This window comes from Hyla sarda, chromosome 11, assembly GCF_029499605.1.
Source record: "Hyla sarda isolate aHylSar1 chromosome 11, aHylSar1.hap1, whole genome shotgun sequence".
In the NCBI taxonomy this organism is placed as follows: domain Eukaryota; kingdom Metazoa; phylum Chordata; class Amphibia; order Anura; family Hylidae; genus Hyla; species Hyla sarda.
In genome coordinates, this window is record NC_079199.1 from 10,861,193 (window position 1) to 10,871,354 (window position 10,162).

General features: G+C 42.0%; 1 long non-coding RNA gene across 1 annotated transcript; it reads right to left on the reverse strand.

Moving 5' to 3' along the window:
- Window positions 1-5,664: 5,664 nt before the first annotated feature.
- On the reverse strand, window positions 5,665-9,509 carry LOC130295545 (uncharacterized). Its single transcript, XR_008848900.1, has 4 exons — window positions 9,407-9,509; window positions 7,895-8,351; window positions 6,907-7,177; window positions 5,665-5,797 (listed from the first exon to the last, which is right to left on the reverse strand). It is a non-coding gene; the product is annotated as an uncharacterized LOC130295545 (long non-coding RNA).
- Between the last annotated feature and the right edge of the window lie 653 nt (window positions 9,510-10,162).

Below are 10,162 nucleotides of genomic sequence, written 5' to 3' on the forward strand. Positions count from 1 at the left end.
GACTCTGATGTGTTTCATGTTCCTTTAATATGTAGCATGGATAATTGCATAAATTTGCAACACTAGCATTTTATTTGCTATAAACGCAACATCGACCAAATAGCAAACTCTAAATAAACCTGAGACATAATGAGATTCCTCTTCAGAATATTGACTCATTTCTTTACTTGGGGATTTCACTTTCTAATTGTCCCAGCTCTGTACACATCAAGGCTTTTCTCACTTGATTAATTTGAGCTTTTGTTCTGTGTTTACTTAAATAACCAAATTCATTAAGGCTGTTTGGCAGATCGGAGATTGTGCGGCGCTGTGACAGGACGGACTTGGTGCAAAGGGGTTTTTCGAGATGACATTTGAACTACAAAATTAATATGCAATTGGACTCCAGTCTTGAAACAATGTCATGGACCAGAGCCTAAAATGTCCTTGGTTCCTCAACTTGTAAACAGTGTACCTGGACATCGTGGCTTGGGCTAAGTGCGTGAAAATGTTAGATTTCAACGTAAGATGTCAGATCTTAATCAGGTCAGATGGAATACGACCTGTGCTCCATCCTGCCGCGCGCGGCAGGATGGAGCACAGGTCGTATTCCATCTGACCTGATTAAGATCTGACATCTTACGTTGAAATCTACAATTTTTCACTCTGCGGAGTTGCTCACAAGATGCATAAGAAATAAAACAAAGGAATGAAGCAAGTCTTTGAGTCCATGAGTAATTTTATTGCCAAGATGTTCACGCACCTAGCCCAAGCCACAATGTCCAGTAGTGATGAGCGGCAGGGGCCATATTCAAACACGTGATATTTCATGAATATTTGATGATTATTCGTCCTATGTTGGCGAAATTCGCTATGTTCATTCACTTTTATTTTCCATGTGAAAATTTGCATAAAAATTAGCATGTTAAAAAAAAATATATATATTCGTCATTATGAATATATAGCCCTATATCCTAAATATTCGTGAAATTGCAAAGTGCCGATATTTGCGATAAAAATTAGCATTGCAAATATTCGTGCTCAACACTAATGTCCAGGTGAACTTTTTACAAGTTGTTCCAGTGCGGTTTACGATACACCTCGTGCCTCTGATTTGTGCCATACTATTTTTCAAGTGATTGAATACTGTGTCTAGAGACCTTGTGTGTTGTCAAGTCCTTGGTTCCTCACCCTTAACCTCTTCAAGGGCATGTGATTTTGAATACGCATAGTAACTAGAGTTGAGCTCACGCTAACCTGGCAATGTCGGGGCCGAGCTGAAAGCGTCAAGTACAGCTCAGCCCAGCAAGGAGGGAGTTAATTAGTGCCTCTGAGCAGCGCTAGTTAACTCCTTGGGGAGGAATGTTTACTTTATTCAGCCATCTATATGGCTGTATAATGTATACAGTGAAAAGCATTATACTTACCATTTCTTTGCTGGTCCGGGCCTCCTTTTGTGTAGCCCCATCCCCTCTTGACATCATAGCTAGGAGCGGGGCTACACAAGAAGAGGCCCGGCCTTTTCACAAGATGTTAAGTATAACTCTCTATGTAACTCCTCCACGAGTTAACTAGCACTACTCAGCAGCACTAATTAACTTCTTCCTTGCTGATTCGGTGCATACCACTCAGCCGAGTAAGATGTTACAGCAAATCAGCAAATCGCTGGTTTACTGTGACAAAAAAAAGGTGACTCTTTCACTACCGGTTCACAGCAAACTTGTTTACCAATTGCCAATAATTTGGTGAGCCCAGCAAGCAAAGTTTGCCAAACTCTAATAGTAACTCTTACTTGATACGGGCAACAAAGTACAAAGTGCACCAAGTGCATTTTAAAACTAGAGTATTCTATTGTGGCAGAGGTATATGGTTATTGTCAGGCACCAGGACCCTCCCCCCCACATGTTTGCCTCTGCTCTACAAATAGAAGGCATTAACCCCTTAAGGACCGGGGGGTTTTCAGTTTTTGCATTTTCGTTTTTTGCTCCTTGCCTTTAAAAAATCATAACTCTTTCAATTTTGCACCTAAAAATCCATATGATGGCTTATTTTTTGCGCCACCAATTCTACTTTGTAGTGACGTCAGTCATTTTGCCCTTAAATCTATGATGAAATGGAAAAAAAATCATTGTGCGACAAAATTGAAAAAAAAAACGCAGTTTTGTAAGTTTTGGGGGCTTCCGTTTCTACGTAGTACATTTTTCGGTAAAAATGACACCTCATCTTTATTCTGTAGGTCCATATGATTAAAATGATACCCTACTTATATAGGTTTGATTTTGTCGTACTTCTGGAAAAAATCATAACTACATGCAGGAAAATTAATACGTTTAAAATTGTCATCTTGTGACCCCTATAACTTTTTGATTTCTCCGTGTATGGGGCGATATGAGGGCTCATTTTTTGCGCCGTGATCTGAAATTTTTAACGGTACCATTTGTGCATTGATAGGACTTATTGATCGCTTTTTATTCATTTTTAAATTATATAAAAAGTGACCAAAAATGCACTATTTTGGATTTTGGAATTTTTTTTATAGGGACCTATAACACTGCACACACTGATCTCCTATGCTGATCACTGGTTTCTCATAAGAAACCAGTGATCAACGATTCTGCCGCATGACTGCTCATGCCTGGATCTCAGGCACTGCGCAGTCATTCGGCGATCGGACAGCGAGCCGGCCACTTTCGGTTTAGCTTTTAGCCGCGCGGCTCAGCTCTGAGCGCGCGGCTAAAGGGTTAATAGCGCGCGGCGCCGCGATCGGCGCTGCACGCTATTAGAGGCGGGTCCCGGCTTCACTATGACGCCGGGCCCGCCGTGATATGATGCGGGGTTACTGTGTAACCCCGCGTTATATCAGGAGAGCAGGACCAAGGACGTACCTGTACGCCCTTGGTCCTTAAGGGGTTAAAAGAGTATTCCCATCTCAGCTTCTCATCTCTTGAGCATAAGATGAAGACCCCCCTATCTATCTATCTCATAACAATCTATCTATCTATCTATCTATCTATCTCATATCTATCTATCTATCTATCTTATATCTATCTATCTCTCTCATATCTATATATCTATCTCATAACAATCTATCTATCTATCTCATATCTATCTATCTCATAGCTATCTATCTATCTATCTATCTATCTATCAAAACAGGAAAGCAGCACGTCCAAGATGAGAAAAAATATATAATGGTGCACGCAGAGTCCAGATCCGGGTCAGAGGTCCATATATAATACAGAAAAATCCAATGTCCGCAGCACACAGATTCCAAACAATCAAAATGTATTCCAAACAGTGAGTGTCCAAAGCAACGTTTCAGCTAGCTCACCTAGGTGCACGCTGTGGTCAGGCTTTGGTCAAAGGCCCCTATGTATGTAGTATATGGATACACGGCAGCACTCCGGATTAGTGTTCAAAGAGCACTGGCTTTTATTGAATAACCAAAAATGTTACAGGTGAAGTTTCGGACAACTCACTTGGCCATTAGTGTTGAGCGGCATAGGCCATATTCGAATTCGCGAATATTCGCGAATATATGGACGAATATTCGTCATATATTCGCGAATATTCGCATATCCGTTATATCCTCGTTTTATTCTCGCATACGCGAAAATTTCGCGTATGCGAAAATTAGCACATGCGAAAATTCGCATATACAAAATCAGCACATGCTAATTTTCGCATATGCGATTTTTCGCACGCCAGTCTCACACAGTAGTATTACAGCCTTCTTTACACCACACAAGCTGGAAGCAGAGAGGGGTGATCACTGTGATGTGTACTGTGAAGAAAAAAAAATAAATAAAAAAAGAATATTCGTAATTACGAATATATAGCGCTATATTCGCGAAATTCGCGAATTCGCGAATATGCGATATTCGCGAATAATATTCGAATTGCGAATATTCGCGAGCAACACTATTGGCCATCATCAAGCCTTGATGATGGCCAAGGTACAGATAAGATAGTGCTTGATCTGATAGCTTTTACCTGCTCTAGGATGGACAAAGTGTGAGCCCATGTTCATGTAACTGCAATTGACACATTGTCTGGAGGGGTAAGAGCCTCTACTCTTTACCGAGATGTATCTTTTTGAGGCCTGTTTCTGGGATATGTCAGATTTCACCAACTTGTCTCTGAGATTCGGCAGCTGCTTATAGGATAGTAAAGGATGGTCGCCAAACTCAGGGACATCTGGGAAACACGTTTTCAAAATGCTCCAATGTCTATTCCGAGCATTGCCAATAGCTTTGGACTGAGAACAGAATGTGGACACAAAGGGGATACCTGGTTTAGAGTCACGTTTCTTCTGGTCATATAACAGTCTGAATCTTTCAAGTGACATCACCCTTGATTTTTCCTGTTGTGGTAAAGATGTAGGATACCCTTTCGTAGAAAAATCTGAGCCATACCTATATAATGTAGTGGCAAGATTGTCATCGGATTCCACGATGCATCTCGTTCTCAGCATACAACTGCCTGGGAGCGATCGCATCATGGGTTGCGGAGGTCAACTGTCAAAGTGCAAAATGGAATTGCAATCCATTTCTTTTACATGTAGTTCAGTAGTTAGCCGGTGTCCACCAACTGAAACCAATGTCTCCAGAAAAGGAATAGAAATAGTGGATGCATTCAAAGTAAAAAAAATGTGTGCATTAACAGAATTCAAAAGGACGTGTGAAAAGAATGTAATTGTGCCATATCACCCATCCAGACTAGAAACACATCGTCAATATATCACCACCACCCCAAAAAATTGCTGGAGTGGTGGGATACATAGACATAGACAAAAGACAAACGTACGTTTTCGCACACTGGTGACGAATCACAGATACCAGAAGTGCATCATTATCAATAAAATACCTAAATCCGACATTAAAAATATACAAAAAATCATAAAGAGTTATAATGGCATTGTGAAAACAGATACAAAGATAATACCAAAAGTGCATATAGAATCACAATAAAATTTATATACAACCATAAGATAGATGTATAATTACATCAAATTACAACCGTGCATCACATGTGTAATATTATTAAAAACAATTAATGGGAAGGGGGCGGGAGCGCACACTGACCTAATGCCGTTGTTCAAAACCGCCATTACAGTATTAGCGTGAGGAAGTAATCACAGCGCATGTGCGCTGAGTTTGTGGAGCGAGATAGTGTAGCCAATAGAAAATGAGCGTCCCGGTAACCATGGCCCTGTGTGCATCTGCTCGCTGCGCGTGCGCATAGCCAGGGGAACACACTGTCACCATCTTTAGTAAAACAAGATATAACTAAATAAAATAAACAGCATCTCTTCGAATGCAACAAAACAATAGCTGTCACAGATGAGTCCCAGGCCCTCATCCACATCAAGGCACTCAAGATAGTAAAGTGATGTGCGCCACGCACGGCACCCGATCCCGGAACACCAGGACCAAGTACCGCACAATGTGCACGCGAGCACACCACCCCCATCATATATAAGGGAATGGTGTGCCCACAGCCCAAGTGGACACAAATCACCAAAGGATTCATATTCAAACATACCAGGACATAAGGGACATCACTGCGACCAAACTTAAAGTAAAAAAACAAAATACAAAGTAAAATAAAATAAAAAATGAATAAATAAATAAATAATATTAAAAAACAATATTTTATATATAATAAAAAAAGAATAAACTGGACCAAAGAATAAATGTACACTGTATCTATCTGCTTCCTCACAATAAAATTATTCATAATGTAAATTTATTAACAAAAAATATACAATATTTCATAAAATCATCACGTGAGTGTTTCAGTGCTTCCCATCTTCCTCCTAGAGAAAAGACAAGAAGAGAAAAAATAGCAGTCAGTGCTTCTTGGTGTTATCACAAAAAAATACTCCAATACCAAATACAGTGGTCCCTCAACATACAATGGTAATCCGTTCCAAATGGACCATCGTTTGTTGAAACCATCGTATGTTGAGGGATCCGTGCAATGTACAGTATAGGACAGTGGTCTACAACCTGCGGACCTCCAGATGTTGCAAAACTACAACACCCAGCCGTTGGGTGTCCGGGCATGCTGGGAGTTGTAGTTTTGCAACATCTGGAGGTCCGCAGGTTGAAGACCACTGGTATTGGAGGTTATACTCACGTGTCCCCGCCGCTCCGGACCGTCACCGCTCGTCACCGCTGCCCTGGATGTCGCCTTCCATCGCTGTCGCCGCGTCCCCGGGGTGTCCCCGACGCTCCGGCAAGGCCTCTGCTTCCCCGGCATCCTCGCTCTCCGTCGCCATCATCACGTCGCTACGCACGCCGCTCCTATTGGATGACGGGACGGCGTGCGCAGCGGCGTGATGACGACGATGGAGAGCGCCGACAATGCAGGGGATCCCGAAGAGGACGCGCCGGAGCCCCGATGACAGGTAAGTGATCGTCAGCGGACCACACGGGGCACCGTAAACGGCTATCCGGTGGCAGCTGAAGCAGTCTGTGCTGGCAGATAGCCGTTTATGCGATGGCCCCGACATACAAAAGCATCGTATGTTGGTGCTGCCTTCAACATGCGATGGCCTCTGAGAGTGATCGTATGCTGAAATGATCGTATGTCGGGGCCATCGTAGGTCGGGGGGTCACTGTACTCATATATCCAGTTATAGGGTTGTCAGTGAGGACCATTATTGTGCAACCACTCTATGTCCTGTTTTAAATTCCACATTTAAGCCATGTGGATTCAGGGATCCTAGCCTAAAAATCCACTTCAATTCGAGTTTCTTTAACATCGCCTGTCTGCTCCAATCCCCCCCCCCCACCCCCACACACGTTTAGGTAAAGGAATATGATTAATAATCATAAATCTCAAATCTATCTCATATCTATCTATCTCTCCATATATATCTATGGATTTCCATTCTTTATATACTGTATATAATGATTGTACCGTCTCTAATGAGTTCTGGCCCTGTATCTCATGTGTAGGAGACATAAACCTTTGTAGCGATGCAGGGAGGTCGTTGCTGCTGCTGCCCGTCAGGATCCATCGATTGCCGTACAGTGGACGCTGCTGGAGGACGGCTGTAAAACAAGGCTGCATTGATTCCCGGGGCTGGATTACTTTCATAAGGGCTTTCAAAGCAACACAGGTTCAGCCAAGAAATAATAGCAAGTAACAGGAAAATACCGAACCGGCATTACCTGAGGCGCACGGGAACCTGCAATTAAGAAAAATGTGAATCTAAAACCAAGAGGCCGACAGAATAAGAAGACAATAAAAAATCCATTTATATTATACAATTTCTTTTAGTTTATTAAATTCTTATTTCCTCAATGATAACAGAATTACATTTTTCTTGGTCTTAACGTTTCCCCCTGTGAGCTTAAAGGGGTACTCCGCTGCCCCAGCGTTCTGAATATTTTGTTCCGAACGCTGGGGTCGTGACTTCCCTCGTGACATCACGCCACGCCCCCTCAATGCAAGTCTATGGGAGGGGGCGTGGCAATCGCCACGCCCCCTCCCATAGACTTGCATTGAGGGGGCGTGATGTTACATCACAAGGGCGTGACCATGATGTCACAACCCCCGCCGTTCTAAATGAACGCTGGGTGCTACACAGAGATCACGGGGGGTCACAGCAACTGGACACCCCACAATCAGACATCTTATCCCCTATCCTTTGGTAGGGGATAAGATGGGTAGTGGCGGAGTACCCTTTTAACCCTAGTGCATCAATATTAGTGGGATGGTATTTTTTGTTTTTATTTTTTGTTATCCACTAGATTTTTAGAGGGACATTTAGATTATTATTTTTTTTTATAATTTTTTTTAAATACATTTATACCGCAGGTAATTTAAGGAGATACAGTATATTAACAAAAAGAAGGCGGCGCTCTAATCCCAAAATATATGTAATGAGGTGTGTGTTACTCACCCGGTGTGAGTGGGGGTCACACTGTGTGTGTACTCCCCCACAAACATCCTGGGTCCTCTTCAAACGTAAAATTTATCTCCCAGTCTCTGACACAAGGACATCCCTTTCAGGAGTGCGCAGGGTATTCCGGAAGACCCATAGGGAATCCGTAGCGAAAATAAAAACAAATATAGAAAAAGACCAGCGCTCAGAGTAGGAGAAATGGCAGAATAATTTCAGGTTGTCATAAGAAGCAGAGAAATGGTTCACTTACTTCACATGGGGGGAGTGTAAGACCAGGTCTCACATACTATCCCCCCTCCAGGAAAGCATATAGGTAATAACCAGGAGAAGTCCTCACATATCAAAGGGTTTTAATTGCAACGCGTTTCGGACGTCATATATATAGCCTCCTTCTTCAGGCATATTTTTCTATATTTGCAGGTAATTTAAGAAATATTCTTCTGGGTATAAACTTCTGCAATCGTTAAAACGACGAATGTAGTAACTTTACTTCTCATGTAACAAAATACCTAAAACACAACTTTTAATAGTACGCATTAAATACACGTATTTCAATAAAGATATATCAGTAGTATAAAACTGTCAAAAATACACAAAAGATAAATAGGTAGATAGTGGGGTATATAACATTACATATATATATATATATATATATATATATATAAAGATATAAAGGGAAGTACAGATATGAAATCACAAATCAGAAATAAGAAAGTAAATCAAAACGTATGGTGGAGCAGAGACCCAAACTATTATAACCCTGATACTAGATATTTTCCTGAGGGGCATAGTAGTTTAACCCCCCAAAAACTGTCCCTTAAAATACACTGCTGAAAAAAAAAATAAAGGTAACACTTAAACAACACAATGTAACTCCAAGTCAATCACGCTTCTGTGAAATCCCACTGTTCATTACCTGCCTGTAACTTCCGTAAGCAACGCCTTATTTTCTGTCCGCTAACACGAAATACTCTGATGCCCCTCCCGAGACTAGACTCTGGATCCGCCACTGGGTAGAGGGGGGTGCTGGCTACATACTTGACTAACTACCTGGCTACCTAACTTTATACCTGGATGCCTTAATACTTACCTACATACCTGGCTATCTAACTACCTACATATCTGGCTGCCTAGCTACCTACCTACATATCTTGCTACCTACCTACATACCTGGCTACCTTACTATGTACATACCTGGCCTTCATATATGGCTGTCTAAGTACCTAGCTGGTCACCTACCTACAAATCTATCTTTCTGATCTACCTACCTATTTACCTGGCTACCTACCCACCTACCTGCCCTTTTACTGTGCAGGGCACCAAGGAGGGCATTATTACAGTTTGTGGGCCTATAAATGGGAAGATTGTGTAGAGGAGGGGAGGGCACTGTAAAAATGTCTAACATTGCCCTGCAGATGAGATCGACATGGCGGTCTGATCCAGACGGAGAAGAAAAGGAAAGAGGACAACGCTGATCAGAAACTAGTAATTGTGAGTCCCTTCATGTACCTATAATCACTTATATGGTATACATATCGGGGGAGATTTATCAAAACCTGTCCAGAGGAAAAGATGCCCAGTTGCCCATAGCAACCAACCAGCTCGCTTCTTTAATTTCTAACAAGGCCTCTGTAAAATGAAAGAAGTGATCTGAATGGTTGCTGTGGGCAACTGTGGACAACTGGGCATCCTGTGCACAGCTGATATCTACCGCCATATGGTCCTGTATATAATCACCTATATTGTATACAGATCCTGTATAGTATACTGGTCTCTATATAGTTTTATTCAGTACAGTATGGCGGTATTATCCAGTTATTGTGTGGGGGTATTTACTCCTTGTATACTGGTATTATTGGTCATGGAAAATTATTTTACCTACATTAAAGTGTTTCTTATATATAATTTGTGTGTGTGTGTGTGTGTGTGTGTAGGGGTGGTCGAGGGATTTGGGTGGAATAGGGGCAGAAGTGTGACCAGCGGCGAAGCATCACAGAGGCCCTTGCTTTTTTTTGGTCCGATATATATATATATATATATATATATATCGGACCAAAAAAAAGCAAGGGCCTCTGTGATGCTTCAGGAGCCGGTATAATGGCAGCGCAGGTAGATTTTGCCTTTCCAAGTCCTCCCTACCTGAGTCTTTTTCCTCCTTGTTGAGCAGCTTGCAGATGTATCACACGAGAGACACATTTCTGGCGTGCGGCCCATCGTAGGACCTAAGTGATAGGCTGTCTGCCTTCAGATTCTTCTTGCTTGTGG